The sequence below is a fragment of the Chiloscyllium plagiosum genome, unplaced genomic scaffold (genome assembly GCF_037043375.1).
Source record: "Chiloscyllium plagiosum isolate Xiang-an unplaced genomic scaffold, Cpla_swu_hap1 HiC_scaffold_35, whole genome shotgun sequence".
NCBI lineage: Eukaryota > Metazoa > Chordata > Chondrichthyes > Orectolobiformes > Hemiscylliidae > Chiloscyllium > Chiloscyllium plagiosum.
The window spans coordinates 58982641-59009995 of record NW_028270173.1 but is presented as its reverse complement, the minus strand read 5'-3'; the positions used below and the strand labels follow the sequence as shown (position 1 = coordinate 59009995).

Genomic DNA, 27355 nt, shown 5'->3' with positions numbered 1-27355 from the left:
ACAGCTTGGTGTTCAGTTTCCACGTTCCCTTACCAGCCCGCTGCTCGTCCTGTAGGTGACAGTCGGCCAGCAGGAGGCAGTGGTCAGAGAAGAACACCGGCTTGACGTCGGTGGATCTGACCGAGAACGTTCGGGACACAAACAGGTAATCTATCCTTGAGCGGATAGACCCGTCTGCCCGTGACCATGTATATCTACGCTGCGCTCCGTCTGCAGGGGTGCTGAAGACGTCGTGCAGCTTGGCGTCTTTGACCGTGTCCATCAGGGCTCTGGACGTGGCGTCCAGTTTACTGTCCCCCCCGCCGGATCGTCCATCTGCATCGATGATACAGAACCATCTTGGTGATCATGGTATCTTCCCCTGCCAGGTAAGTATGCTTAATACTCCCACTCGCTCAAACCCAATAACAGCCCATACCTTTTACACTCATACTAACTGCGTTTTCGAAAATCGAAAACTCACCTGCCTGAGGTTCCCTGTCTATCCAACAGCGCAATTTCTCACCTGGATCACAGAACATCCGGAAAGACTCATGTTTCACTGAATACAACACTCACTGGGCGACGTGAGAAGTTGCGCTAATTTGCATTTCGCCCTTAAACGGAAATGCTCCGCCCTTCCTTGCCCTGCCCCCTTCACACTGCCTCCTCTTTCACCAAAACAAAGCCCCAGAAATCTCTCATACACTGGAAGCACTCTGTTATCAAACACTATTTACAGTGAGATGAACGCGAATAAAAGCAATTTTTAAGCTTTGCTGGTGAAACTTGAAAGATATTTTGAAATCACTTTTTCCTAATCCCTACAAATTGAACAAATCTTCTTTTGTGAAACTGCAGCTTTGCAATCTTCCCCCCTCTGTGTTCCACCGTGCAAATCAATCACTTCAGGAGACCTCACGGTTAAGATTAAAGGTGCCAGGAACAAGGAAATATTTCTCAACGCTGTTTGGATGTGACATTAAACTGACAGCACCACCTTTTCTGGATGCACATTCCACGTTTTCAACACCCTCTGTTGTTTCGAAAAACAGTCGCCGGTGATTCAAATGTAAATATTATTTTCATATGTCTTTGATTTACTTGCTTCCTTATGCTAATAATGAAACGTGTTTTACCATGACACGTGGTTATTATGGTTGAAGTACAAGATTAGATTCCCTACAGTGTGGAAACAGACCCTTCAGCCCAACAAGTCCACACAGACCCTTGGAAGAGGAATCCACCCAGAACCATGGATAAAAGCAAATTACTGCGGATGCTGGAATCTGAAACCAAAAGAGAAAATGCTGGAAAATCTCAGCAGGTCTGGCAGCATCTGTAAGGAGAGAAAAGAGCTGACGTTTAGAGTCTAACTGACCCTTTGTCAAAGCTAAAAAAAAAAGGGAGAAATAGGGAGGTATTTATACTAGGAGAAAGTGAGGTCTGCAGATGCTGGAGATCAGAGATGGATATGTGTTGCTGGAAAAGCGCAGCAGGTCAGGCAGCATCTAGGGAACAGGAGAATCGACGTTTCGGGCATTAGCCCTGATGAAGGGTTAGTCCCGAAACATTGACTTCTCCGCCTCCTGATGTTGCCTGACTCGCTGTGTTCTTCCAGCCTCCTGCCTGTCAACTAGTTAAATAAAGCAACTCAGATCAGACGGGTTCCCTCACACACTCCAGAGAGAACATTAGCACCAAGAATCAGAAACCTTGGGAGCAGGAAGAACGGCCTGATCTTCAGTTTGACCCAGTATAATGGGGTAGTATAAACCTCTTTATCAGCCTATGAAAATGCAATCTTGCACAAATAAGACATGCCTTTTGTTTGTTTGTTGATAAGAGTAAAACTCTAATGTCTTTTGGTCTCCTTGTTAAGCTTCTGTACCCTGCATTTGTGATAAAATATATGTATATATGATTGTCTCTCTTTCTCTCACTCCCCACTCTCTCGTCACCTTTTTCCTCTCCTCTTCCCCCTTTGCTACTCTTCTCCCTGTTTTCCATTTTGCTTCTGCTTCACCCATCCCCCATATATTTTATCATATAGCACTGGCTTCAGCCTTGGTCATTCACAGCTCCTAATCTCCCAATAATCTCTCTATGCACTGTCATTATCACCTCTTTATTGCTACCTTTGCTTCTGGAGCCATGACTCACCTTCTCTCTCCTAGCCTAGTATAAATACCTGATGGATATGTGTTGCTGGAAAAGCGCAGCAGGTCAGGCAGCATCTAGGGAACAGGAGAATCGACGTTTCGGGCATTAGCCCTTCTTCAGGACTGGGCTTTTAACTAGTTATCTGGGTCAGCTCTGAGTGCTGTTGGGCAGCAACGGTTTGATGTAAGAATGTAATTAGCATAAATTGATGTTAATTGACATTCTACCTCGGGAAAACTGTTACAAAAGACAGTGTTGGATATTGTAATTTCCCTATTGACTGAGCGGACCCTAGGAGCCGAACTGTCTCAATTGCAGTTCGACTGAAACTCAGATCTACTGTTCCACCCGAAACCTTGCAGCATTGTCCTGCCAACACCTATTCAATCAATCAAGTTGAATGGCGTGTATATCTGCCTGACTTGATCCAAGTGAATGCTGCAAGCTTCCTGCCTTCATACCGCAGTTCCCACTGTCCTATTAAAACCTATTCCATATCATCAATCAGGGTAACAGGTGTGTAGACCTGTTGGTCTGGCCTGATCCAACTTCAGTTATCCAGTTTTCCCAGCAGGTCATTCAATTGGCAAATGTTGTTTTCAGAATCCCAAAAGAGCCTATAATCTCTTTAAAAAGGGCCAAGATAGCAGACGATAACATATCCCTCCCAGATCGTCTCAACACCTTCTATGCTCGCTTTGAGGAGAATTTCGGTGGAGAGGTAACACCTGTTCCGACAAGTCCTAATGAACCTATCCCAACAGTCACTGCATCAGAGGTCAGATCAGTTTTCCTTCGTGCGAATCCAAGGAGAGCGTTGGGACCAGATGGAGTACCAGGCCGTGCACTCAGGGCATGCACAGACCAACTGGCAGAGGTCTTCTTGGACATCTTCAACCTCACCCTGCAGCAGGATACTGTCCCTGCCTGTTTCAAGAGGGCTAACATCATCCCTGTGCCTAAGAAGTTTCATGCAGCATGTCTCAATGACTACTGCCCTGTGGTCCTAACTTTGGTGGTCATGAAGTGCTTTGAAAAGCTGGTCATTGCATTCATCAACTCCAGCTTCCCCACTACTGTTTGACCCACTCTAATTTGCCTATCGGACCAACAGATCCACGTCAGATGCCACATCACTTGCCCTTCACTCCTCCCTGGAACATCTTGACACCAAGAACAGCTACCTAAGAATCCTACTCTTTGACTATAGTTCAGCCTTCAACACTGTTTTTCCCTCGAGACTGATTACTAAACTTAGTGATCTCAGACTGAGCCCCACTCTCTGCAACTGGATCCTCACTTTCCTGACCCACAGGCCACAATCAGTGAAGACTGGGGACAATATTTCATCCTCACTAACACTCAACACTGGAGCCCTCCAGGGGTGCTTACTCAGTCCCCTACTGTACTCACTGTATACCCATCGCCAAATACCAGACTAATGCCATTTACAAGTTTGCTGATCACATCACCACAGTCATTGAATCTCAGATGGCAACGAAACAGACTACAGACAGGGAGGTGGAAGACCTTGAAAAATGGTGCATTGAGAACAACCTAGCTCTCAATGTCGGCAAAACCAAGGAACTCATTATCTCGGTGCATACCAGGACTGCGTTAAAGTGTGCATCATGCCCCTCTTGCCCATGTGGTCAATGCCATGGGCTGCAAGGGTCAGTGAGTGTAGGTGGGCTCTTGGGCAAATGATGCGGCCATCAGGGTGTCTGAGCAGCTGTAGGGAAGGAGACTGTGTGGTCCCAATGCGGGGCCCAACTCTCTTTTTCCTGCGATGGAGAAGCCTGTTGGGCATCTCACACTGTCTCCATAGGGTCAGGCAGTACTGGGGCCTTCCCTATTCTGGGGACGGCAGGGGGTGAGTGGTGGGGGTCAGTGCAGCCTCCCAGGCTGCTGGGTCAGCTGAGGCATTCTCGAGGGTGACACGGTCAGTGCCAGAGGTATGAGCAGCTCATTTCATAATGGCTAGGGCAGAGGGTAAGAGGACCGCTTCCAGGAGGTTAGAGATCAGCGCAGTGTGTTGTAGTGGCCCCCCTGCTGACGTGATGAAGCCTCTCTGTTTCCAAAATAGGCTAAAATCATGGACGACTCTGAAGGCCTATCTAGAGTCAGTATCAATGTTTGCTGTGTGACCTTTTGCAATGATGCAAGCCCCAGTGACCACAAACAGCTCCGCAGCCTGTGCTGATGTGCCATCTGGCAGTGCAGCTGACTCTAGGACTGTGAAAGGGGAACAGACAGCATAGCCTGCCAGTGTACAGTGGTCTGAGGGCCTGAAGGAGGACCCCCAGCCCAGTGATTTTATAACGCCCCAGTCATTTTATAACAACGCCCCCAGCCCAATGTTTATGTAACACCCCAGTCATTTTATAACAACACCCACCAGTTATTTTATAACAACCCACTCAGCCCAGTGTTTATATAACATACCACAATCATTTTATAACACCTCCCCAGCCCAGTGTTTATAAACTACATCCCAGTCATTTTATAACAACAGCCCCAATCCCAGTGTTTGTATAGCACCCCCCAGTCATTTTATAACAACCCTCCCAGCCCAGTGTTTATGTAACACCCCCAGTCATTTTCTAACAACCTCTCCAGCCCAGTGTTTATGTAACATTCCCGTCATTTTATAACAACCCACACAGCCCACTGTTTATATAACATTACCCAGTCATTTTATAACAACCCTCCCAGCCCAGTGTTTACGTAACACTCCCAGTCATTTTATAACAACACCCCAGCCCAGTATTTATATAACACACCCCAGTCATTTTATAATAACCCCCTCAGCCCAGTGTTTATATAACATACCTCAATCATTTTATAACACCTCCCCAGCCCAGTGTTTATAAACCACATCCCAGTCATTTTATAACAACCCCCTCAGCCCAGTGTTTATATAATATACTCCAGTTATTTAAAACAACCCCCTCAGCCCAGTGTTTATATAATATACTCTAGTCATTTTATAACATCACCCCAGCCCAGTGTTTATAAAACACACCCCAGTCATTTTGTAACAACCCCCTCAGCCCAGCGTTTATAAACCACACACCAGTCATTTTATAACAACAACCCCAGCCCAGTGTTCATATAACTCCCCTGGTCATTTTATAACAACAGCCCCAATCATTTTATAACAACGCCCCCAGCCCAATGTTTATGTAACACCCCCAGTCATTTTATAACAACACCAGCGGGGCTGTCACAGGACCGCTGCTCCCAGTTACCTCTCCTTTAACCTGGAGCAGGTGGTGAAGAATCAGTGGACAGAGCTGAATATAATCTATCGAATAAATTGTTGAAAGAGGCATTTTGAGCAATACTGGATGGAATAGGCAGGCAGTAAATCGAGGGAAATGGAGCAAATGCGGGGGGGGGGGGGGGGGGAGGGGGGGAGGGATATTTGGTTATTTGAAGGGCTTGTTCCTTTTATGAAAAGCTTTGAAGAGAGCGGTTTATTGCAAGATGAAGTAAGACGTGGGCATATCTGTCAATTTGGGTGAAAGTGAATTGAATACAGAAAGCCGTACGAAGCACAAGTTACCGGTATCTATTGAAAGATCTGTTTTTTGCTTGTATTCCAGGGGAGAGCGCGAACGCAGTCCCCCACTACCACAAATTTTGCAGTCGAGTATCCCGCATTTGGGGACATCGCAGGCGTCAGCACACCCGAAGTGCAATGGGATAGCCTCGTCCTGGGAGAACCTTTTTTTTATATTTCAAAATATACTTTATTCATAGAAATAAATCTTTGGTACTTGTACAATTTGTCATGTCGTTCATAAATATATACATTGCATGTCGTAAAGAACAGATTGAATTACTCGAATTTACAGTTATCCTATTTACAGTTCCCTTTATTAACCATCCAGTCTCTTATTATTTAGCTGTGGCTTCAGCGGAACCCACCTACTGAGTGGGTGCCCTGTTATACGATAGCAAAGGAAACTTCTTTAACCCCCAGTTTATGGGGTTACCATTGTCCATTTGACTGTCCTGTCTCTGGGGTAGCTGTCTGCATCCCCATGGTGAGCACGAACTGCTGGACCTTCGCTGGGCTGAGGTAGCTATCCAGCTCCTCACTGGGGTCATTTACCCGCTCTGGAGTCATTGAGCCAAGGCAAGGGTCCGCACCATCCAGTTCTGTGTCTGACAATGGGACTGTCAGAGGATCACAGCTCTCAGTTACCTGTAGTTGTGGGACAGTGGGTACCCCCTGGTTCTCACTGGGTGGAGGGTGGACTTCAGGGGGTCTGTTGTTTCCTGGTTGGGAGGAAATGCCCTCCTCTTTATCTACGGCGCTCTGTCTCTTCTTCTGGTGGTGATGACGTTCTTTGCACCCGTCTTCCCCATCCGAAGAGCTGTCCGTCCCTCCCTCGTGCAGCTGTCTTTTTCCCCTTTGCTGGGAGGCTTTGGGGGCCTGGCTGGATTTTCTCTTCCTGTTTTTAACAGGTATCCACTCCTCTGCCTGCTCGATTACCTCCTCCTCCATTGCTTCCATCTGCCCAGCTAGAGCTAGGATCAGCTGCTGTATCTCTCCGCTGGCTGCCGCCTCCTCTACTCCAGCCTGCTCTTCTTTCTGGGTGCCACCAGACTCTGTTTCCCTGCTGTCTAGGTGGACGTTACTGGTCTTTGGGGGTCCACAGCTCGCATTGCCATCTCCAGCCATCTGTGCGTAAGTGGGGACCCCCGTCTTGGGCAGGTCTTGTACATGTGGCCCGCCTCTCCGCACAGGTTGCAGCTCTTTTCTTCCTGACAGTCCTTAGTCAGGTGACCCTCCTGTTTGCAGTTCCTGCAGATGGTCACTTTGCAATCCGTCAGCACATGTCCCGACTTCCCGCAGGTTCGGCACACTTTCGGCTGCCCTGCATATGTCAGGTAGCCTCTGCTCCCTCCAATTGCGAAGCTCGAGGGTGGGTGGAGAATGTTCCCATTGTCATCGACCCTCAGAGTTACCCTGACCTGCCGCTTACTGGTCCAGATCCCAAAGGGGTCGATCACATCGGTGGCTTCTCCCTCAACTTGGACGTACCTTCCCAGGAAGTTCAGGACATCAGCCGCTGGACCATAGGGGTTGTACATATGGATTGTAACAACCCGACTCCTCTGTGCAGGAAGCACACACAATGGGATTGCCGACAAGATGGAGAACAGCGGCTCCCCTTTCTTCTCCTTGAAGACCTTCAGGAGCTGTTCGCACTGCTTCACATTTCTGAAGGTCACATCAAAGTAGCCTGCCCCAGGGAAATCCTGCAGGCAGTACACGTCCGCTGCAGCGAACCCACAGCATCCCAGCAATACCTTCTTAATAAACAGGATGCGATCCACCAGCGTACGACCCTCTACCTTCTTCACAGTCACCCGGACTGTGTTTCGAACTCCCTGCCCAGGGCTGCGGACAGCTGATGAGGTCATAGCTCAGATTGGCTGGACCTCCTTAGATATCGTGGTATCTCCCCTGCCAGGCATTTTGAACAATACTGGATGGAATAGGCAGGCAGTAAATAGAGGGAAATGGAGCAAATGCGGGGGGGGATATTTGGTTATTTGAAGGGTTTGTTCCTTTTATGAAAAGCTTTGAAGAGAGCGGTTTATTGCAAGATGAAGTTAGACGTGCGGCATATCTGTCAATTAGGGTGAAACCGAATTGAATATAGAAAGCCGTACGAAGCACAAGTTACCGTTATCTATGGAAAGATCTGTTTTTGGCTTGTATTTCAGGGGAGAGCGCGAACGCAGTCCCCCACTACCACAAATTTTGCAGTCGAGTATCCCGCATTTGGGGACATCGCAGGCGTCAGCACACCCGAAGTGCAGTGGGATAGCCTCGTCCTGGGAGAACCACCTTGGTGATCATGGTATCTTCCCCTGCCAGGTAAGTATGCTTAATACTCCCACTCGCTCAAACCCAATAACAGCCCATACCTTTTACACTCATACTAACTGCGTTTTCGAAAATCGAAAACTCACCTGCCTGAGGTTCCCTGTCTATCCAACAGCGCAATTTCTCACCTGGATCACAGAACATCCGGAAAGACTCATGTTTCACTGAATACAACACTCACTGGGCGACGTGAGAAGTTGCGCTAATTTGCATTTCGCCCTTAAACGGAAATGCTCCGCCCTTCCTTGCCCTGCCCCCTTCACACTGCCTCCTCTTTCACCAAAACAAAGCCCCAGAAATCTCTCATACACTGGAAGCACTCTGTTATCAAACACTATTTACAGTGAGATGAACGCGAATAAAAGCAATTTTTAAGCTTTGCTGGTGAAACTTGAAAGATATTTTGAAATCACTTTTTCCTAATCCCTACAAATTGAACAAATCTTCTTTTGTGAAACTGCAGCTTTGCAATCTTCCCCCCTCTGTGTTCCACCGTGCAAATCAATCACTTCAGGAGACCTCACGGTTAAGATTAAAGGTGCCAGGAACAAGGAAATATTTCTCAACGCTGTTTGGATGTGACATTAAACTGACAGCACCACCTTTTCTGGATGCACATTCCACGTTTTCAACACCCTCTGTTGTTTCGAAAAACAGTCGCCGGTGATTCAAATGTAAATATTATTTTCATATGTCTTTGATTTACTTGCTTCCTTATGCTAATAATGAAACGTGTTTTACCATGACACGTGGTTATTATGGTTGAAGTACAAGATTAGATTCCCTACAGTGTGGAAACAGACCCTTCAGCCCAACAAGTCCACACAGACCCTTGGAAGAGGAATCCACCCAGAACCATGGATAAAAGCAAATTACTGCGGATGCTGGAATCTGAAACCAAAAGAGAAAATGCTGGAAAATCTCAGCAGGTCTGGCAGCATCTGTAAGGAGAGAAAAGAGCTGACGTTTAGAGTCTAACTGACCCTTTGTCAAAGCTAAAAAAAAAAGGGAGAAATAGGGAGGTATTTATACTAGGAGAAAGTGAGGTCTGCAGATGCTGGAGGTCAGAGATGGATATGTGTTGCTGGAAAAGCGCAGCAGGTCAGGCAGCATCTAGGGAACAGGAGAATCGACGTTTCGGGCATTAGCCCTGATGAAGGGTTAGTCCCGAAACATTGACTTCTCCGCCTCCTGATGTTGCCTGACTCGCTGTGTTCTTCCAGCCTCCTGCCTGTCAACTAGTTAAATAAAGCAACTCAGATCAGACGGGTTCCCTCACACACTCCAGAGAGAACATTAGCACCAAGAATCAGAAACCTTGGGAGCAGGAAGAACGGCCTGATCTTCAGTTTGACTCAGTATAATGGGTCAGTATCAGCCTATGAAAATGCAATCTTGCACAAATAAGACATGCCTTTTGTTTGTTTGTTGATAAGAGTAAAACTCTAATGTCTTTTGGTCTCCTTGTTAAGCTTCTGTACCCTGCATTTGTGATAAAATATATGTATATATGATTGTCTCTCTTTCTCTCACTCCCCACTCTCTCGTCACCTTTTTCCTCTCCTCTTCCCCCTTTGCTACTCTTCTCCCTGTTTTCCATTTTGCTTCTGCTTCACCCATCCCCCATATATTTTATCATATAGCACTGGCTTCAGCCTTGGTCATTCACAGCTCCTAATCTCCCAATAATCTCTCTATGCACTGTCATTATCACCTCTTTATTGCTACCTTTGCTTCTGGAGCCATGACTCACCTTCTCTCTCCTAGCCTAGTATAAATACCTGATGGATATGTGTTGCTGGAAAAGCGCAGCAGGTCAGGCAGCATCTAGGGAACAGGAGAATCGACGTTTCGGGCATTAGCCCTTCTTCAGGACTGGGCTTTTAACTAGTTATCTGGGTCAGCTCTGAGTGCTGTTGGGCAGCAACGGTTTGATGTAAGAATGTAATTAGCATAAATTGATGTTAATTGACATTCTACCTCGGGAAAACTGTTACAAAAGACAGTGTTGGATATTGTAATTTCCCTATTGACTGAGCGGACCCTAGGAGCCGAACTGTCTCAATTGCAGTTCGACTGAAACTCAGATCTACTGTTCCACCCGAAACCTTGCAGCATTGTCCTGCCAACACCTATTCAATCAATCAAGTTGAATGGCGTGTATATCTGCCTGACTTGATCCAAGTGAATGCTGCAAGCTTCCTGCCTTCATACCGCAGTTCCCACTGTCCTATTAAAACCTATTCCATATCATCAATCAGGGTAACAGGTGTGTAGACCTGTTGGTCTGGCCTGATCCAACTTCAGTTATCCAGTTTTCCCAGCAGGTCATTCAATTGGCAAATGTTGTTTTCAGAATCCCAAAAGAGCCTATAATCTCTTTAAAAAGGGCCAAGATAGCAGACGATAACATATCCCTCCCAGATCGTCTCAACACCTTCTATGCTCGCTTTGAGGAGAATTTCGGTGGAGAGGTAACACCTGTTCCGACAAGTCCTAATGAACCTATCCCAACAGTCACTGCATCAGAGGTCAGATCAGTTTTCCTTCGTGCGAATCCAAGGAGAGCGTTGGGACCAGATGGAGTACCAGGCCGTGCACTCAGGGCATGCACAGACCAACTGGCAGAGGTCTTCTTGGACATCTTCAACCTCACCCTGCAGCAGGATACTGTCCCTGCCTGTTTCAAGAGGGCTAACATCATCCCTGTGCCTAAGAAGTTTCATGCAGCATGTCTCAATGACTACTGCCCTGTGGTCCTAACTTTGGTGGTCATGAAGTGCTTTGAAAAGCTGGTCATTGCATTCATCAACTCCAGCTTCCCCACTACTGTTTGACCCACTCTAATTTGCCTATCGGACCAACAGATCCACGTCAGATGCCACATCACTTGCCCTTCACTCCTCCCTGGAACATCTTGACACCAAGAACAGCTACCTAAGAATCCTACTCATTGACTATAGTTCAGCCTTCAACACTGTTTTTCCCTCGAGACTGATTACTAAACTTAGTGATCTCAGACTGAGCCCCACTCTCTGCAACTGGATCCTCACTTTCCTGACCCACAGGCCACAATCAGTGAAGACTGGGGACAATATTTCATCCTCACTAACACTCAACACTGGAGCCCTCCAGGGGTGCTTACTCAGTCCCCTACTGTACTCACTGTATACCCATCGCCAAATACCAGACTAATGCCATTTACAAGTTTGCTGATCACATCACCACAGTCATTGAATCTCAGATGGCAACGAAACAGACTACAGACAGGGAGGTGGAAGACCTTGAAAAATGGTGCATTGAGAACAACCTAGCTCTCAATGTCGGCAAAACCAAGGAACTCATTATCTCGGTGCATACCAGGACTGCGTTAAAGTGTGCATCATGCCCCTCTTGCCCATGTGGTCAATGCCATGGGCTGCAAGGGTCAGTGAGTGTAGGTGGGCTCTTGGGCAAATGATGCGGCCATCAGGGTGTCTGAGCAGCTGTAGGGAAGGAGACTGTGTGGTCCCAATGCGGGGCCCAACTCTCCTTTTCCTGCGATGGAGAAGCCTGTTGGGCATCTCACACTGTCTCCATAGGGTCAGGCAGTACTGGGGCCTTCCCTATTCTGGGGACGGCAGGGGGTGAGTGGTGGGGGTCAGTGCAGCCTCCCAGGCTGCTGGGTCAGCTGAGGCATTCTCGAGGGTGACACGGTCAGTGCCAGAGGTATGAGCAGCTCATTTCATAATGGCTAGGGCGGAGGGTAAGAGGACCGCTTCCAGGAGGTTAGAGATCAGCGCAGTGTGTTGTAGTGGCCCCCCTGCTGACGTGATGAAGCCTCTCTGTTTCCAAAATAGGCTAAAATCATGGACGACTCTGAAGGCCTATCTAGAGTCAGTATCAATGTTTGCTGTGTGACCTTTTGCAATGATGCAAGCCCCAGTGACCACAAACAGCTCCGCAGCCTGTGCTGATGTGCCATCTGGCAGTGCAGCTGACTCTAGGACTGTGAAAGGGGAACAGACGGCATAGCCTGCCAGTGTACAGTGGTCTGAGGGCCTGAAGGAGGACCCCCAGCCCAGTGATTTTATAACGCCCCAGTCATTTTATAACAACGCCCCCAGCCCAATGTTTATGTAACACCCCAGTCATTTTATAACAACACCCACCAGTTATTTTATAACAACCCACTCAGCCCAGTGTTTATATAACATACCACAATCATTTTATAACACCTCCCCAGCCCAGTGTTTATAAACTACATCCCAGTCATTTTATAACAACAGCCCCAATCCCAGTGTTTGTATAGCACCCCCCAGTCATTTTATAACAACCCTCCCAGCCCAGTGTTTATGTAACACCCCCAGTCATTTTCTAACAACCTCTCCAGCCCAGTGTTTATGTAACATCCCCGTCATTTTATAACAACCCACACAGCCCACTGTTTATATAACATTACCCAGTCATTTTATAACAACCCTCCCAGCCCAGTGTTTACGTAACACTCCCAGTCATTTTATAACAACACCCCAGCCCAGTATTTATATAACACACCCCAGTCATTTTATAATAACCCCCTCAGCCCAGTGTTTATATAACATACCTCAATCATTTTATAACACCTCCCCAGCCCAGTGTTTATAAACCACATCCCAGTCATTTTATAACAACCCCCTCAGCCCAGTGTTTATATAATATACTCCAGTTATTTAAAACAACCCCCTCAGCCCAGTGTTTATATAATATACTCTAGTCATTTTATAACATCACCCCAGCCCAGTGTTTATAAAACACACCCCAGTCATTTTGTAACAACCCCCTCAGCCCAGCGTTTATAAACCACACACCAGTCATTTTATAACAACAACCCCAGCCCAGTGTTCATATAACTCCCCTGGTCATTTTATAACAACAGCCCCAATCATTTTATAACAACGCCCCCAGCCCAATGTTTATGTAACACCCCCAGTCATTTTATAACAACACCAGCGGGGCTGTCACAGGACCGCTGCTCCCAGTTACCTCTCCTTTAACCTGGAGCAGGTGGTGAAGAATCAGTGGACAGAGCTGAATATAATCTATCGAATAAATTGTTGAAAGAGGCATTTTGAGCAATACTGGATGGAATAGGCAGGCAGTAAATCGAGGGAAATGGAGCAAATGCGGGGGGAGGGGGGGGGGAGGGATATTTGGTTATTTGAAGGGCTTGTTCCTTTTATGAAAAGCTTTGAAGAGAGCGGTTTATTGCAAGATGAAGTAAGACGTGGGCATATCTGTCAATTTGGGTGAAAGTGAATTGAATACAGAAAGCCGTACGAAGCACAAGTTACCGGTATCTATTGAAAGATCAGTTTTTTGCTTGTATTTCAGGGGAGAGCGCGAACGCAGTCCCCCACTACCACAAATTTTGCAGTCGAGTATCCCGCATTTGGGGACATCGCAGGCGTCAGCACACCCGAAGTGCAATGGGATAGCCTCGTCCTGGGAGAACCTTTTTTTTATATTTCAAAATATACTTTATTCATAGAAATAAATCTTTGGTACTTGTACAATTTGTCATGTCGTTCATAAATATATACATTGCATGTCGTAAAGAACAGATTGAATTACTCGAATTTACAGTTATCCTATTTACAGTTCCCTTTATTAACCATCCAGTCTCTTATTATTTAGCTGTGGCTTCAGCGGAACCCACCTACTGAGTGGGTGCCCTGTTATACGATAGCAAAGGAAACTTCTTTAACCCCCAGTTTATGGGGTTACCATTGTCCATTTGACTGTCCTGTCTCTGGGGTAGCTGTCTGCATCCCCATGGTGAGCACGAACTGCTGGACCTTCGCTGGGCTGAGGTAGCTATCCAGCTCCTCACTGGGGTCATTTACCCGCTCTGGAGTCATTGAGCCAAGGCAAGGGTCCGCACCATCCAGTTCTGTGTCTGACAATGGGACTGTCAGAGGATCACAGCTCTCAGTTACCTGTAGTTGTGGGACAGTGGGTACCCCCTGGTTCTCACTGGGTGGAGGGTGGACTTCAGGGGGTCTGTTGTTTCCTGGTTGGGAGGAAATGCCCTCCTCTTTATCTACGGCGCTCTGTCTCTTCTTCTGGTGGTGATGACGTTCTTTGCACCCGTCTTCCCCATCCGAAGAGCTGTCCGTCCCTCCCTCGTGCAGCTGTCTTTTTCCCCTTTGCTGGGAGGCTTTGGGGGCCTGGCTGGATTTTCTCTTCCTGTTTTTAACAGGTATCCACTCCTCTGCCTGCTCGATTACCTCCTCCTCCATTGCTTCCATCTGCCCAGCTAGAGCTAGGATCAGCTGCTGTATCTCTCCGCTGGCTGCCGCCTCCTCTACTCCAGCCTGCTCTTCTTTCTGGGTGCCACCAGACTCTGTTTCCCTGCTGTCTAGGTGGACGTTACTGGTCTTTGGGGGTCCACGGCTCGCATTGCCATCTCCAGCCATCTGTGCGTAAGTGGGGACCCCCGTCTTGGGCAGGTCTTGTACATGTGGCCCGCCTCTCCGCACAGGTTGCAGCTCTTTTCTTCCTGACAGTCCTTAGTCAGGTGACCCTCCTGTTTGCAGTTCCTGCAGATGGTCACTTTGCAATCCGTCAGCACATGTCCCGACTTCCCGCAGGTTCGGCACACTTTCGGCTGCCCTGCATATGTCAGGTAGCCTCTGCTCCCTCCAATTGCGAAGCTCGAGGGTGGGTGGAGAATGTTCCCATTGTCATCGACCCTCAGAGTTACCCTGACCTGCCGCTTACTGGTCCAGATCCCAAAGGGGTCGATCACATCGGTGGCTTCTCCCTCAACTTGGACGTACCTTCCCAGGAAGTTCAGGACATCAGCCGCTGGACCATAGAGGTTGTACATATGGATTGTAACAACCCGACTCCTCTGTGCAGGAAGCACACACAATGGGGTTGCCGACAAGATGGAGAACAGCGGCTCCCCTTTCTTCTCCTTGAAGACCTTCAGGAGCTGTTCGCACTGCTTCACATTTCTGAAGGTCACATCAAAGTAGCCTGCCCCAGGGAAATCCTGCAGGCAGTACACGTCCGCTGCAGCGAACCCACAGCATCCCAGCAATACCTTCTTAATAAACAGGATGCGATCCACCAGCGTACGACCCTCTACCTTCTTCACAGTCACCCGGACTGTGTTTCGAACTCCCTGCCCAGGGCTGCGGACAGCTGATGAGGTCATCGCTCAGATTGGCTGGACCTCCTTAGATATCGTGGTATCTCCCCTGCCAGGCATTTTGAACAATACTGGATGGAATAGGCAGGCAGTAAATAGAGGGAAATGGAGCAAATGCGGGGGGGATATTTGGTTATTTGAAGGGTTTGTTCCTTTTATGAAAAGCTTTGAAGAGAGCGGTTTATTGCAAGATGAAGTTAGACGTGCGGCATATCTGTCAATTAGGGTGAAACCGAATTGAATATAGAAAGCCGTACGAAGCACAAGTTACCGTTATCTATGGAAAGATCTGTTTTTGGCTTGTATTTCAGGGGAGAGCGCGAACGCAGTCCCCCACTACCACAAATTTTGCAGTCGAGTATCCCGCATTTGGGGACATCGCAGGCGTCAGCACACCCGAAGTGCAATGGGATAGCCTCGTCCTGGGAGAACCACCTTGGTGATCATGGTATCTTCCCCTGCCAGGTAAGTATGCTTAATACGCCCACTCGCTCAAACCCAATAACAGCCCATACCTTTTACACTCATACTAACTGCGTTTTCGAAAATCGAAAACTCACCTGCCTGAGGTTCCCTGTCTATCCAACAGCGCAATTTCTCACCTGGATCACAGAACATCCGGAAAGACTCATGTTTCACTGAATACAACACTCACTGGGCGACGTGAGAAGTTGCGCTAATTTGCATTTCGCCCTTAAACGGAAATGCTCCGCCCTTCCTTGCCCTGCCCCCTTCACACTGCCTCCTCTTTCACCAAAACAAAGCCCCAGAAATCTCTCATACACTGGAAGCACTCTGTTATCAAACACTATTTACAGTGAGATGAACGCGAATAAAAGCAATTTTTAAGCTTTGCTGGTGAAACTTGAAAGATATTTTGAAATCACTTTTTCCTCATCCCTACAAATTGAACAAATCTTCTTTTGTGAAACTGCAGCTTTGCAATCTTCCCCCCTCTGTGTTCCACCGTGCAAATCAATCACTTCAGGAGACCTCACGGTTAAGATTAAAGGTGCCAGGAACAAGGAAATATTTCTCAACGCTGTTTGGATGTGACATTAAACTGACAGCACCACCTTTTCTGGATGCACATTCCACGTTTTCAACACCCTCTGTTGTTTCGAAAAACAGTCGCCGGTGATTCAAATGTAAATATTATTTTCATATGTCTTTGATTTACTTGCTTCCTTATGCTAATAATGAAACGTGTTTTACCATGACACGTGGTTATTATGGTTGAAGTACAAGATTAGATTCCCTACAGTGTGGAAACAGACCCTTCAGCCCAACAAGTCCACACAGACCCTTGGAAGAGGAATCCACCCAGAACCATGGATAAAAGCAAATTACTGCGGATGCTGGAATCTGAAACCAAAAGAGAAAATGCTGGAAAATCTCAGCAGGTCTGGCAGCATCTGTAAGGAGAGAAAAGAGCTGACGTTTAGAGTCTAACTGACCCTTTGTCAAAGCTAAAAAAAAAGAGGGAGAAATAGGGAGGTATTTATACTAGGAGAAAGTGAGGTCTGCAGATGCTGGAGATCAGAGATGGATATGTGTTGCTGGAAAAGCGCAGCAGGTCAGGCAGCATCTAGGGAACAGGAGAATCGACGTTTCGGGCATTAGCCCTGATGAAGGGTTAGTCCCGAAACATTGACTTCTCCGCCTCCTGATGTTGCCTGACTCGCTGTGTTCTTCCAGCCTCCTGCCTGTCAACTAGTTAAATAAAGCAACTCAGATCAGACGGGTTCCCTCACACACTCCAGAGAGAACATTAGCACCAAGAATCAGAAACCTTGGGAGCAGGAAGAACGGCCTGATCTTCAGTTTGACCCAGTATAATGGGGTAGTATAAACCTCTTTATCAGCCTATGAAAATGCAATCTTGCACAAATAAGACATGCCTTTTGTTTGTTTGTTGATAAGAGTAAAACTCTAATGTCTTTTGGTCTCCTTGTTAAGCTTCTGTACCCTGCATTTGTGATAAAATATATGTATATATGATTGTCTCTCTTTCTCTCACTCCCCACTCTCTCGTCACCTTTTTCCTCTCCTCTTCCCCCTTTGCTACTCTTCTCCCTGTTTTCCGTTTTGCTTCTGCTTCACCCATCCCCCATATATTTTATCATATAGCACTGGCTTCAGCCTTGGTCATTCACAGCTCCTAATCTCCCAATAATCTCTCTATGCACTGTCATTATCACCTCTTTATTGCTACCTTTGCTTCTGGAGCCATGACTCACCTTCTCTCTCCTAGCCTAGTATAAATACCTGATGGATATGTGTTGCTGGAAAAGCGCAGCAGGTCAGGCAGCATCTAGGGAACAGGAGAATCGACGTTTCGGGCATTAGCCCTTCTTCAGGACTGGGCTTTTAACTAGTTATCTGGGTCAGCTCTGAGTGCTGTTGGGCAGCAACGGTTTGATGTAAGAATGTAATTAGCATAAATTGATGTTAATTGACATTCTACCTCGGGAAAACTGTTACAAAAGACAGTGTTGGATATTGTAATTTCCCTATTGACTGAGCGGACCCTAGGAGCCGAACTGTCTCAATTGCAGTTCGACTGAAACTCAGATCTACTGTTCCACCCGAAACCTTGCAGCATTGTCCTGCCAACACCTATTCAATCAATCAAGTTGAATGGCGTGTATATATGCCTGACTTGATCCAAGTGAATGCTGCAAGCTTCCTGCCTTCATACCGCAGTTCCCACTGTCCTATTAAAACCTATTCCATATCATCAATCAGGGTAACAGGTGTGTAGACCTGTTGGTCTGGCCTGATCCAACTTCAGTTATCCAGTTTTCCCAGCAGGTCATTCAATTGGCAAATGTTGTTTTCAGAATCCCAAAAGAGCCTATAATCTCTTTAAAAAGGGCCAAGATAGCAGACGATAACATATCCCTCCCAGATCGTCTCAACACCTTCTGTGCTCGCTTTGAGGAGAATTTCGGTGGAGAGGTAACACCTGTTCCGACAAGTCCTAATGAACCTATCCCAACAGTCACTGCATCAGAGGTCAGATCAGTTTTCCTTCGTGCGAATCCAAGGAGAGCGTTGGGACCAGATGGAGTACCAGGCCGTGCACTCAGGGCATGCACAGACCAACTGGCAGAGGTCTTCTTGGACATCTTCAACCTCACCCTGCAGCAGGATACTGTCCCTGCCTGTTTCAAGAGGGCTAACATCATCCCTGTGCCTAAGAAGTTTCATGCAGCATGTCTCAATGACTACTGCCCTGTGGTCCTAACTTTGGTGGTCATGAAGTGCTTTGAAAAGCTGGTCATTGCATTCATCAACTCCAGCTTCCCCACTACTGTTTGACCCACTCTAATTTGCCTATCGGACCAACAGATCCACGTCAGATGCCACATCACTTGCCCTTCACTCCTCCCTGGAACATCTTGACACCAAGAACAGCTACCTAAGAATCCTACTCATTGACTATAGTTCAGCCTTCAACACTGTTTTTCCCTCGAGACTGATTACTAAACTTAGTGATCTCAGACTGAGCCCCACTCTCTGCAACTGGATCCTCACTTTCCTGACCCACAGGCCACAATCAGTGAAGACTGGGGACAATATTTCATCCTCACTAACACTCAACACTGGAGCCCTCCAGGGGTGCTTACTCAGTCCCCTACTGTACTCACTGTATACCCATCGCCAAATACCAGACTAATGCCATTTACAAGTTTGCTGATCACATCACCACAGTCATTGAATCTCAGATGGCAACGAAACAGACTACAGACAGGGAGGTGGAAGACCTTGAAAAATGGTGCATTGAGAACAACCTAGCTCTCAATGTCGGCAAAACCAAGGAACTCATTATCTCGGTGCATACCAGGACTGCGTTAAAGTGTGCATCATGCCCCTCTTGCCCATGTGGTCAATGCCATGGGCTGCAAGGGTCAGTGAGTGTAGGTGGGCTCTTGGGCAAATGATGCGGCCATCAGGGTGTCTGAGCAGCTGTAGGGAAGGAGACTGTGTGGTCCCAATGCGGGGCCCAACTCTCCTTTTCCTGCGATGGAGAAGCCTGTTGGGCATCTCACACTGTCTCCATAGGGTCAGGCAGTACTGGGGACTTCCCTATTCTGGGGACGGCAGGGGGTGAGTGGTGGGGGTCAGTGCAGCCTCCCAGGCTGCTGGGTCAGCTGAGGCATTCTCGAGGGTGACACGGTCAGTGCCAGAGGTATGAGCAGCTCATTTCATAATGGCTAGGGCAGAGGGTAAGAGGACCGCTTCCAGGAGGTTAGAGATCAGCGCAGTGTGTTGTAGTGGCCCCCCTGCTGACGTGATGAAGCCTCTCTGTTTCCAAAATAGGCTAAAATCATGGACGACTCTGAAGGCCTATCTAGAGTCAGTATCAATGTTTGCTGTGTGACCTTTTGCAATGATGCAAGCCCCAGTGACCACAAACAGCTCCGCAGCCTGTGCTGATGTGCCATCTGGCAGTGCAGCTGACTCTAGGACTGTGAAAGGGGAACAGACAGCATAGCCTGCCAGTGTACAGTGGTCTGAGGGCCTGAAGGAGGACCCCCAGCCCAGTGATTTTATAACGCCCCAGTCATTTTATAACAACGCCCCCAGCCCAATGTTTATGTAACACCCCAGTCATTTTATAACAACACCCACCAGTTATTTTATAACAACCCACTCAGCCCAGTGTTTATATAACATACCACAATCATTTTATAACACCTCCCCAGCCCAGTGTTTATAAACTACATCCCAGTCATTTTATAACAACAGCCCCAATCCCAGTGTTTGTATAGCACCCCCCAGTCATTTTATAACAACCCTCCCAGCCCAGTGTTTATGTAACACCCCCAGTCATTTTCTAACAACCTCTCCAGCCCAGTGTTTATGTAACATTCCCGTCATTTTATAACAACCCACACAGCCCACTGTTTATATAACATTACCCAGTCATTTTATAACAACCCTCCCAGCCCAGTGTTTACGTAACACTCCCAGTCATTTTATAACAACACCCCAGCCCAGTATTTATATAACACACCCCAGTCATTTTATAATAACCCCCTCAGCCCAGTGTTTATATAACATACCTCAATCATTTTATAACACCTCCCCAGCCCAGTGTTTATAAACCACATCCCAGTCATTTTATAACAACCCCCTCAGCCCAGTGTTTATATAATATACTCCAGTTATTTAAAACAACCCCCTCAGCCCAGTGTTTATATAATATACTCTAGTCATTTTATAACATCACCCCAGCCCAGTGTTTATAAAACACACCCCAGTCATTTTGTAACAACCCCCTCAGCCCAGCGTTTATAAACCACACACCAGTCATTTTATAACAACAACCCCAGCCCAGTGTTCATATAACTCCCCTGGTCATTTTATAACAACAGCCCCAATCATTTTATAACAACGCCCCCAGCCCAATGTTTATGTAACACCCCCAGTCATTTTATAACAACACCAGCGGGGCTGTCACAGGACCGCTGCTCCCAGTTACCTCTCCTTTAACCTGGAGCAGGTGGTGAAGAATCAGTGGACAGAGCTGAATATAATCTATCGAATAAATTGTTGAAAGAGGCATTTTGAGCAATACTGGATGGAATAGGCAGGCAGTAAATCGAGGGAAATGGAGCAAATGCGGGGGGGGGGGGGGGGGGGGGGAGGGGGGGAGGGATATTTGGTTATTTGAAGGGCTTGTTCCTTTTATGAAAAGCTTTGAAGAGAGCGGTTTATTGCAAGATGAAGTAAGACGTGGGCATATCTGTCAATTTGGGTGAAAGTGAATTGAATACAGAAAGCCGTACGAAGCACAAGTTACCGGTATCTATTGAAAGATCTGTTTTTTGCTTGTATTCCAGGGGAGAGTGCGAACGCAGTCCCCCACTACCACAAATTTTGCAGTCGAGTATCCCGCATTTGGGGACATCGCAGGCGTCAGCACACCCGAAGTGCAATGGGATAGCCTCGTCCTGGGAGAACCTTTTTTTTATATTTCAAAATATACTTTATTCATAGAAATAAATCTTTGGTACTTGTACAATTTGTCATGTCGTTCATAAATATATACATTGCATGTCGTAAAGAACAGATTGAATTACTCGAATTTACAGTTATCCTATTTACAGTTCCCTTTATTAACCATCCAGTCTCTTATTATTTAGCTGTGGCTTCAGCGGAACCCACCTACTGAGTGGGTGCCCTGTTATACGATAGCAAAGGAAACTTCTTTAACCCCCAGTTTATGGGGTTACCATTGTCCATTTGACTGTCCTGTCTCTGGGGTAGCTGTCTGCATCCCCATGGTGAGCACGAACTGCTGGACCTTCGCTGGGCTGAGGTAGCTATCCAGCTCCTCACTGGGGTCATTTACCCGCTCTGGAGTCATTGAGCCAAGGCAAGGGTCCGCACCATCCAGTTCTGTGTCTGACAATGGGACTGTCAGAGGATCACAGCTCTCAGTTACCTGTAGTTGTGGGACAGTGGGTACCCCCTGGTTCTCACTGGGTGGAGGGTGGACTTCAGGGGGTCTGTTGTTTCCTGGTTGGGAGGAAATGCCCTCCTCTTTATCTACGGCGCTCTGTCTCTTCTTCTGGTGGTGATGACGTTCTTTGCACCCGTCTTCCCCATCCGAAGAGCTGTCCGTCCCTCCCTCGTGCAGCTGTCTTTTTCCCCTTTGCTGGGAGGCTTTGGGGGCCTGGCTGGATTTTCTCTTCCTGTTTTTAACAGGTATCCACTCCTCTGCCTGCTCGATTACCTCCTCCTCCATTGCTTCCATCTGCCCAGCTAGAGCTAGGATCAGCTGCTGTATCTCTCCGCTGGCTGCCGCCTCCTCTACTCCAGCCTGCTCTTCTTTCTGGGTGCCACCAGACTCTGTTTCCCTGCTGTCTAGGTGGACGTTACTGGTCTTTGGGGGTCCACGGCTCGCATTGCCATCTCCAGCCATCTGTGCGTAAGTGGGGACCCCCGTCTTGGGCAGGTCTTGTACATGTGGCCCGCCTCTCCGCACAGGTTGCAGCTCTTTTCTTCCTGACAGTCCTTAGTCAGGTGACCCTCCTGTTTGCAGTTCCTGCAGATGGTCACTTTGCAATCCGTCAGCACATGTCCCGACTTCCCGCAGGTTCGGCACACTTTCGGCTGCCCTGCATATGTCAGGTAGCCTCTGCTCCCTCCAATTGCGAAGCTCGAGGGTGGGTGGAGAATGTTCCCATTGTCATCGACCCTCAGAGTTACCCTGACCTGCCGCTTACTGGTCCAGATCCCAAAGGGGTCGATCACATCGGTGGCTTCTCCCTCAACTTGGACGTACCTTCCCAGGAAGTTCAGGACATCAGCCGCTGGACCATAGAGGTTGTACATATGGATTGTAACAACCCGACTCCTCTGTGCAGGAAGCACACACAATGGGGTTGCCGACAAGATGGAGAACAGCGGCTCCCCTTTCTTCTCCTTGAAGACCTTCAGGAGCTGTTCGCACTGCTTCACATTTCTGAAGGTCACATCAAAGTAGCCTGCCCCAGGGAAATCCTGCAGGCAGTACACGTCCGCTGCAGCGAACCCACAGCATCCCAGCAATACCTTCTTAATAAACAGGATGCGATCCACCAGCGTACGACCCTCTACCTTCTTCACAGTCACCCGGACTGTGTTTCGAACTCCCTGCCCAGGGCTGCGGACAGCTGATGAGGTCATCGCTCAGATTGGCTGGACCTCCTTAGATATCGTGGTATCTCCCCTGCCAGGCATTTTGAACAATACTGGATGGAATAGGCAGGCAGTAAATAGAGGGAAATGGAGCAAATGCGGGGGGGATATTTGGTTATTTGAAGGGTGTGTTCCTTTTATGAAAAGCTTTGAAGAGAGCGGTTTATTGCAAGATGAAGTTAGACGTGCGGCATATCTGTCAATTAGGGTGAAACCGAATTGAATATAGAAAGCCGTACGAAGCACAAGTTACCGTTATCTATGGAAAGATCTGTTTTTGGCTTGTATTTCAGGGGAGAGCGCGAACGCAGTCCCCCACTACCACAAATTTTGCAGTCGAGTATCCCGCATTTGGGGACATCGCAGGCGTCAGCACACCCGAAGTGCAATGGGATAGCCTCGTCCTGGGAGAACCACCTTGGTGATCATGGTATCTTCCCCTGCCAGGTAAGTATGCTTAATACGCCCACTCGCTCAAACCCAATAACAGCCCATACCTTTTACACTCATACTAACTGCGTTTTCGAAAATCGAAAACTCACCTGCCTGAGGTTCCCTGTCTATCCAACAGCGCAATTTCTCACCTGGATCACAGAACATCCGGAAAGACTCATGTTTCACTGAATACAACACTCACTGGGCGACGTGAGAAGTTGCGCTAATTTGCATTTCGCCCTTAAACGGAAATGCTCCGCCCTTCCTTGCCCTGCCCCCTTCACACTGCCTCCTCTTTCACCAAAACAAAGCCCCAGAAATCTCTCATACACTGGAAGCACTCTGTTATCAAACACTATTTACAGTGAGATGAACGCGAATAAAAGCAATTTTTAAGCTTTGCTGGTGAAACTTGAAAGATATTTTGAAATCACTTTTTCCTCATCCCTACAAATTGAACAAATCTTCTTTTGTGAAACTGCAGCTTTGCAATCTTCCCCCCTCTGTGTTCCACCGTGCAAATCAATCACTTCAGGAGACCTCACGGTTAAGATTAAAGGTGCCAGGAACAAGGAAATATTTCTCAACGCTGTTTGGATGTGACATTAAACTGACAGCACCACCTTTTCTGGATGCACATTCCACGTTTTCAACACCCTCTGTTGTTTCGAAAAACAGTCGCCGGTGATTCAAATGTAAATATTATTTTCATATGTCTTTGATTTACTTGCTTCCTTATGCTAATAATGAAACGTGTTTTACCATGACACGTGGTTATTATGGTTGAAGTACAAGATTAGATTCCCTACAGTGTGGAAACAGACCCTTCAGCCCAACAAGTCCACACAGACCCTTGGAAGAGGAATCCACCCAGAACCATGGATAAAAGCAAATTACTGCGGATGCTGGAATCTGAAACCAAAAGAGAAAATGCTGGAAAATCTCAGCAGGTCTGGCAGCATCTGTAAGGAGAGAAAAGAGCTGACGTTTAGAGTCTAACTGACCCTTTGTCAAAGCTAAAAAAAAAAGAGGGAGAAATAGGGAGGTATTTATACTAGGAGAAAGTGAGGTCTGCAGATGCTGGAGATCAGAGATGGATATGTGTTGCTGGAAAAGCGCAGCAGGTCAGGCAGCATCTAGGGAACAGGAGAATCGACGTTTCGGGCATTAGCCCTGATGAAGGGTTAGTCCCGAAACATTGACTTCTCCGCCTCCTGATGTTGCCTGACTCGCTGTGTTCTTCCAGCCTCCTGCCTGTCAACTAGTTAAATAAAGCAACTCAGATCAGACGGGTTCCCTCACACACTCCAGAGAGAACATTAGCACCAAGAATCAGAAACCTTGGGAGCAGGAAGAACGGCCTGATCTTCAGTTTGACCCAGTATAATGGGGTAGTATAAACCTCTTTATCAGCCTATGAAAATGCAATCTTGCACAAATAAGACATGCCTTTTGTTTGTTTGTTGATAAGAGTAAAACTCTAATGTCTTTTGGTCTCCTTGTTAAGCTTCTGTACCCTGCATTTGTGATAAAATATATGTATATATGATTGTCTCTCTTTCTCTCACTCCCCACTCTCTCGTCACCTTTTTCCTCTCCTCTTCCCCCTTTGCTACTCTTCTCCCTGTTTTCCGTTTTGCTTCTGCTTCACCCATCCCCCATATATTTTATCATATAGCACTGGCTTCAGCCTTGGTCATTCACAGCTCCTAATCTCCCAATAATCTCTCTATGCACTGTCATTATCACCTCTTTATTGCTACCTTTGCTTCTGGAGCCATGACTCACCTTCTCTCTCCTAGCCTAGTATAAATACCTGATGGATATGTGTTGCTGGAAAAGCGCAGCAGGTCAGGCAGCATCTAGGGAACAGGAGAATCGACGTTTCGGGCATTAGCCCTTCTTCAGGACTGGGCTTTTAACTAGTTATCTGGGTCAGCTCTGAGTGCTGTTGGGCAGCAACGGTTTGATGTAAGAATGTAATTAGCATAAATTGATGTTAATTGACATTCTACCTCGGGAAAACTCTTACAAAAGACAGTGTTGGATATTGTAATTTCCCTATTGACTGAGCGGACCCTAGGAGCCGAACTGTCTCAATTGCAGTTCGACTGAAACTCAGATCTACTGTTCCACCCGAAACCTTGCAGCATTGTCCTGCCAACACCTATTCAATCAATCAAGTTGAATGGCGTGTATATATGCCTGACTTGATCCAAGTGAATGCTGCAAGCTTCCTGCCTTCATACCGCAGTTCCCACTGTCCTATTAAAACCTATTCCATATCATCAATCAGGGTAACAGGTGTGTAGACCTGTTGGTCTGGCCTGATCCAACTTCAGTTATCCAGTTTTCCCAGCAGGTCATTCAATTGGCAAATGTTGTTTTCAGAATCCCAAAAGAGCCTATAATCTCTTTAAAAAGGGCCAAGATAGCAGACGATAACATATCCCTCCCAGATCGTCTCAACACCTTCTGTGCTCGCTTTGAGGAGAATTTCGGTGGAGAGGTAACACCTGTTCCGACAAGTCCTAATGAACCTATCCCAACAGTCACTGCATCAGAGGTCAGATCAGTTTTCCTTCGTGCGAATCCAAGGAGAGCGTTGGGACCAGATGGAGTACCAGGCCGTGCACTCAGGGCATGCACAGACCAACTGGCAGAGGTCTTCTTGGACATCTTCAACCTCACCCTGCAGCAGGATACTGTCCCTGCCTGTTTCAAGAGGGCTAACATCATCCCTGTGCCTAAGAAGTTTCATGCAGCATGTCTCAATGACTACTGCCCTGTGGTCCTAACTTTGGTGGTCATGAAGTGCTTTGAAAAGCTGGTCATTGCATTCATCAACTCCAGCTTCCCCACTACTGTTTGACCCACTCTAATTTGCCTATCGGACCAACAGATCCACGTCAGATGCCACATCACTTGCCCTTCACTCCTCCCTGGAACATCTTGACACCAAGAACAGCTACCTAAGAATCCTACTCATTGACTATAGTTCAGCCTTCAACACTGTTTTTCCCTCGAGACTGATTACTAAACTTAGTGATCTCAGACTGAGCCCCACTCTCTGCAACTGGATCCTCACTTTCCTGACCCACAGGCCACAATCAGTGAAGACTGGGGACAATATTTCATCCTCACTAACACTCAACACTGGAGCCCTCCAGGGGTGCTTACTCAGTCCCCTACTGTACTCACTGTATACCCATCGCCAAATACCAGACTAATGCCATTTACAAGTTTGCTGATCACATCACCACAGTCATTGAATCTCAGATGGCAACGAAACAGACTACAGACAGGGAGGTGGAAGACCTTGAAAAATGGTGCATTGAGAACAACCTAGCTCTCAATGTCGGCAAAACCAAGGAACTCATTATCTCGGTGCATACCAGGACTGCGTTAAAGTGTGCATCATGCCCCTCTTGCCCATGTGGTCAATGCCATGGGCTGCAAGGGTCAGTGAGTGTAGGTGGGCTCTTGGGCAAATGATGCGGCCATCAGGGTGTCTGAGCAGCTGTAGGGAAGGAGACTGTGTGGTCCCAATGCGGGGCCCAACTCTCCTTTTCCTGCGATGGAGAAGCCTGTTGGGCATCTCACACTGTCTCCATAGGGTCAGGCAGTACTGGGGCCTTCCCTATTCTGGGGACGGCAGGGGGTGAGTGGTGGGGGTCAGTGCAGCCTCCCAGGCTGCTGGGTCAGCTGAGGCATTCTCGAGGGTGACACGGTCAGTGCCAGAGGTATGAGCAGCTCATTTCATAATGGCTAGGGCAGAGGGTAAGAGGACCGCTTCCAGGAGGTTAGAGATCAGCGCAGTGTGTTCTAGTGGCCCCCCTGCTGACGTGATGAAGCCTCTCTGTTTCCAAAATAGGCTAAAATCATGGACGACTCTGAAGGCCTATCTAGAGTCAGTATCAATGTTTGCTGTGTGACCTTTTGCAATGATGCAAGCCCCAGTGACCACAAACAGCTCCGCAGCCTGTGCTGATGTGCCA

The 27355-nt window shown here is 47.4% G+C and overlaps 6 non-coding genes across 6 annotated transcripts; all 6 read right to left on the bottom strand.

Moving 5' to 3' along the window:
* Positions 1-5747: 5747 nt before the first annotated feature.
* LOC148141003 (U1 spliceosomal RNA) lies at positions 5748-5913 on the bottom strand. Its single transcript, XR_015753164.1, has one exon. It is a non-coding gene; the product is annotated as a U1 spliceosomal RNA (small nuclear RNA).
* A 1971-nt stretch (positions 5914-7884) lies between these two features.
* LOC148141002 (U1 spliceosomal RNA) lies at positions 7885-8049 on the bottom strand. Its single transcript, XR_015753191.1, has one exon. It is a non-coding gene; the product is annotated as a U1 spliceosomal RNA (small nuclear RNA).
* Positions 8050-13399: 5350 nt separating this feature from the next.
* On the bottom strand, positions 13400-13565 carry LOC148141001 (U1 spliceosomal RNA). The gene has a single exon (XR_015753163.1). It is a non-coding gene; the product is annotated as a U1 spliceosomal RNA (small nuclear RNA).
* A 1970-nt stretch (positions 13566-15535) lies between these two features.
* Positions 15536-15700, bottom strand: LOC148141000 (U1 spliceosomal RNA). The gene has a single exon (XR_015753189.1). It is a non-coding gene; the product is annotated as a U1 spliceosomal RNA (small nuclear RNA).
* Positions 15701-21076: 5376 nt separating this feature from the next.
* Positions 21077-21242, bottom strand: LOC148140999 (U1 spliceosomal RNA). Its single transcript, XR_015753175.1, has one exon. It is a non-coding gene; the product is annotated as a U1 spliceosomal RNA (small nuclear RNA).
* Positions 21243-23212: 1970 nt separating this feature from the next.
* On the bottom strand, positions 23213-23377 carry LOC148140998 (U1 spliceosomal RNA). Its single transcript, XR_015753188.1, has one exon. It is a non-coding gene; the product is annotated as a U1 spliceosomal RNA (small nuclear RNA).
* Between the last annotated feature and the right edge of the window lie 3978 nt (positions 23378-27355).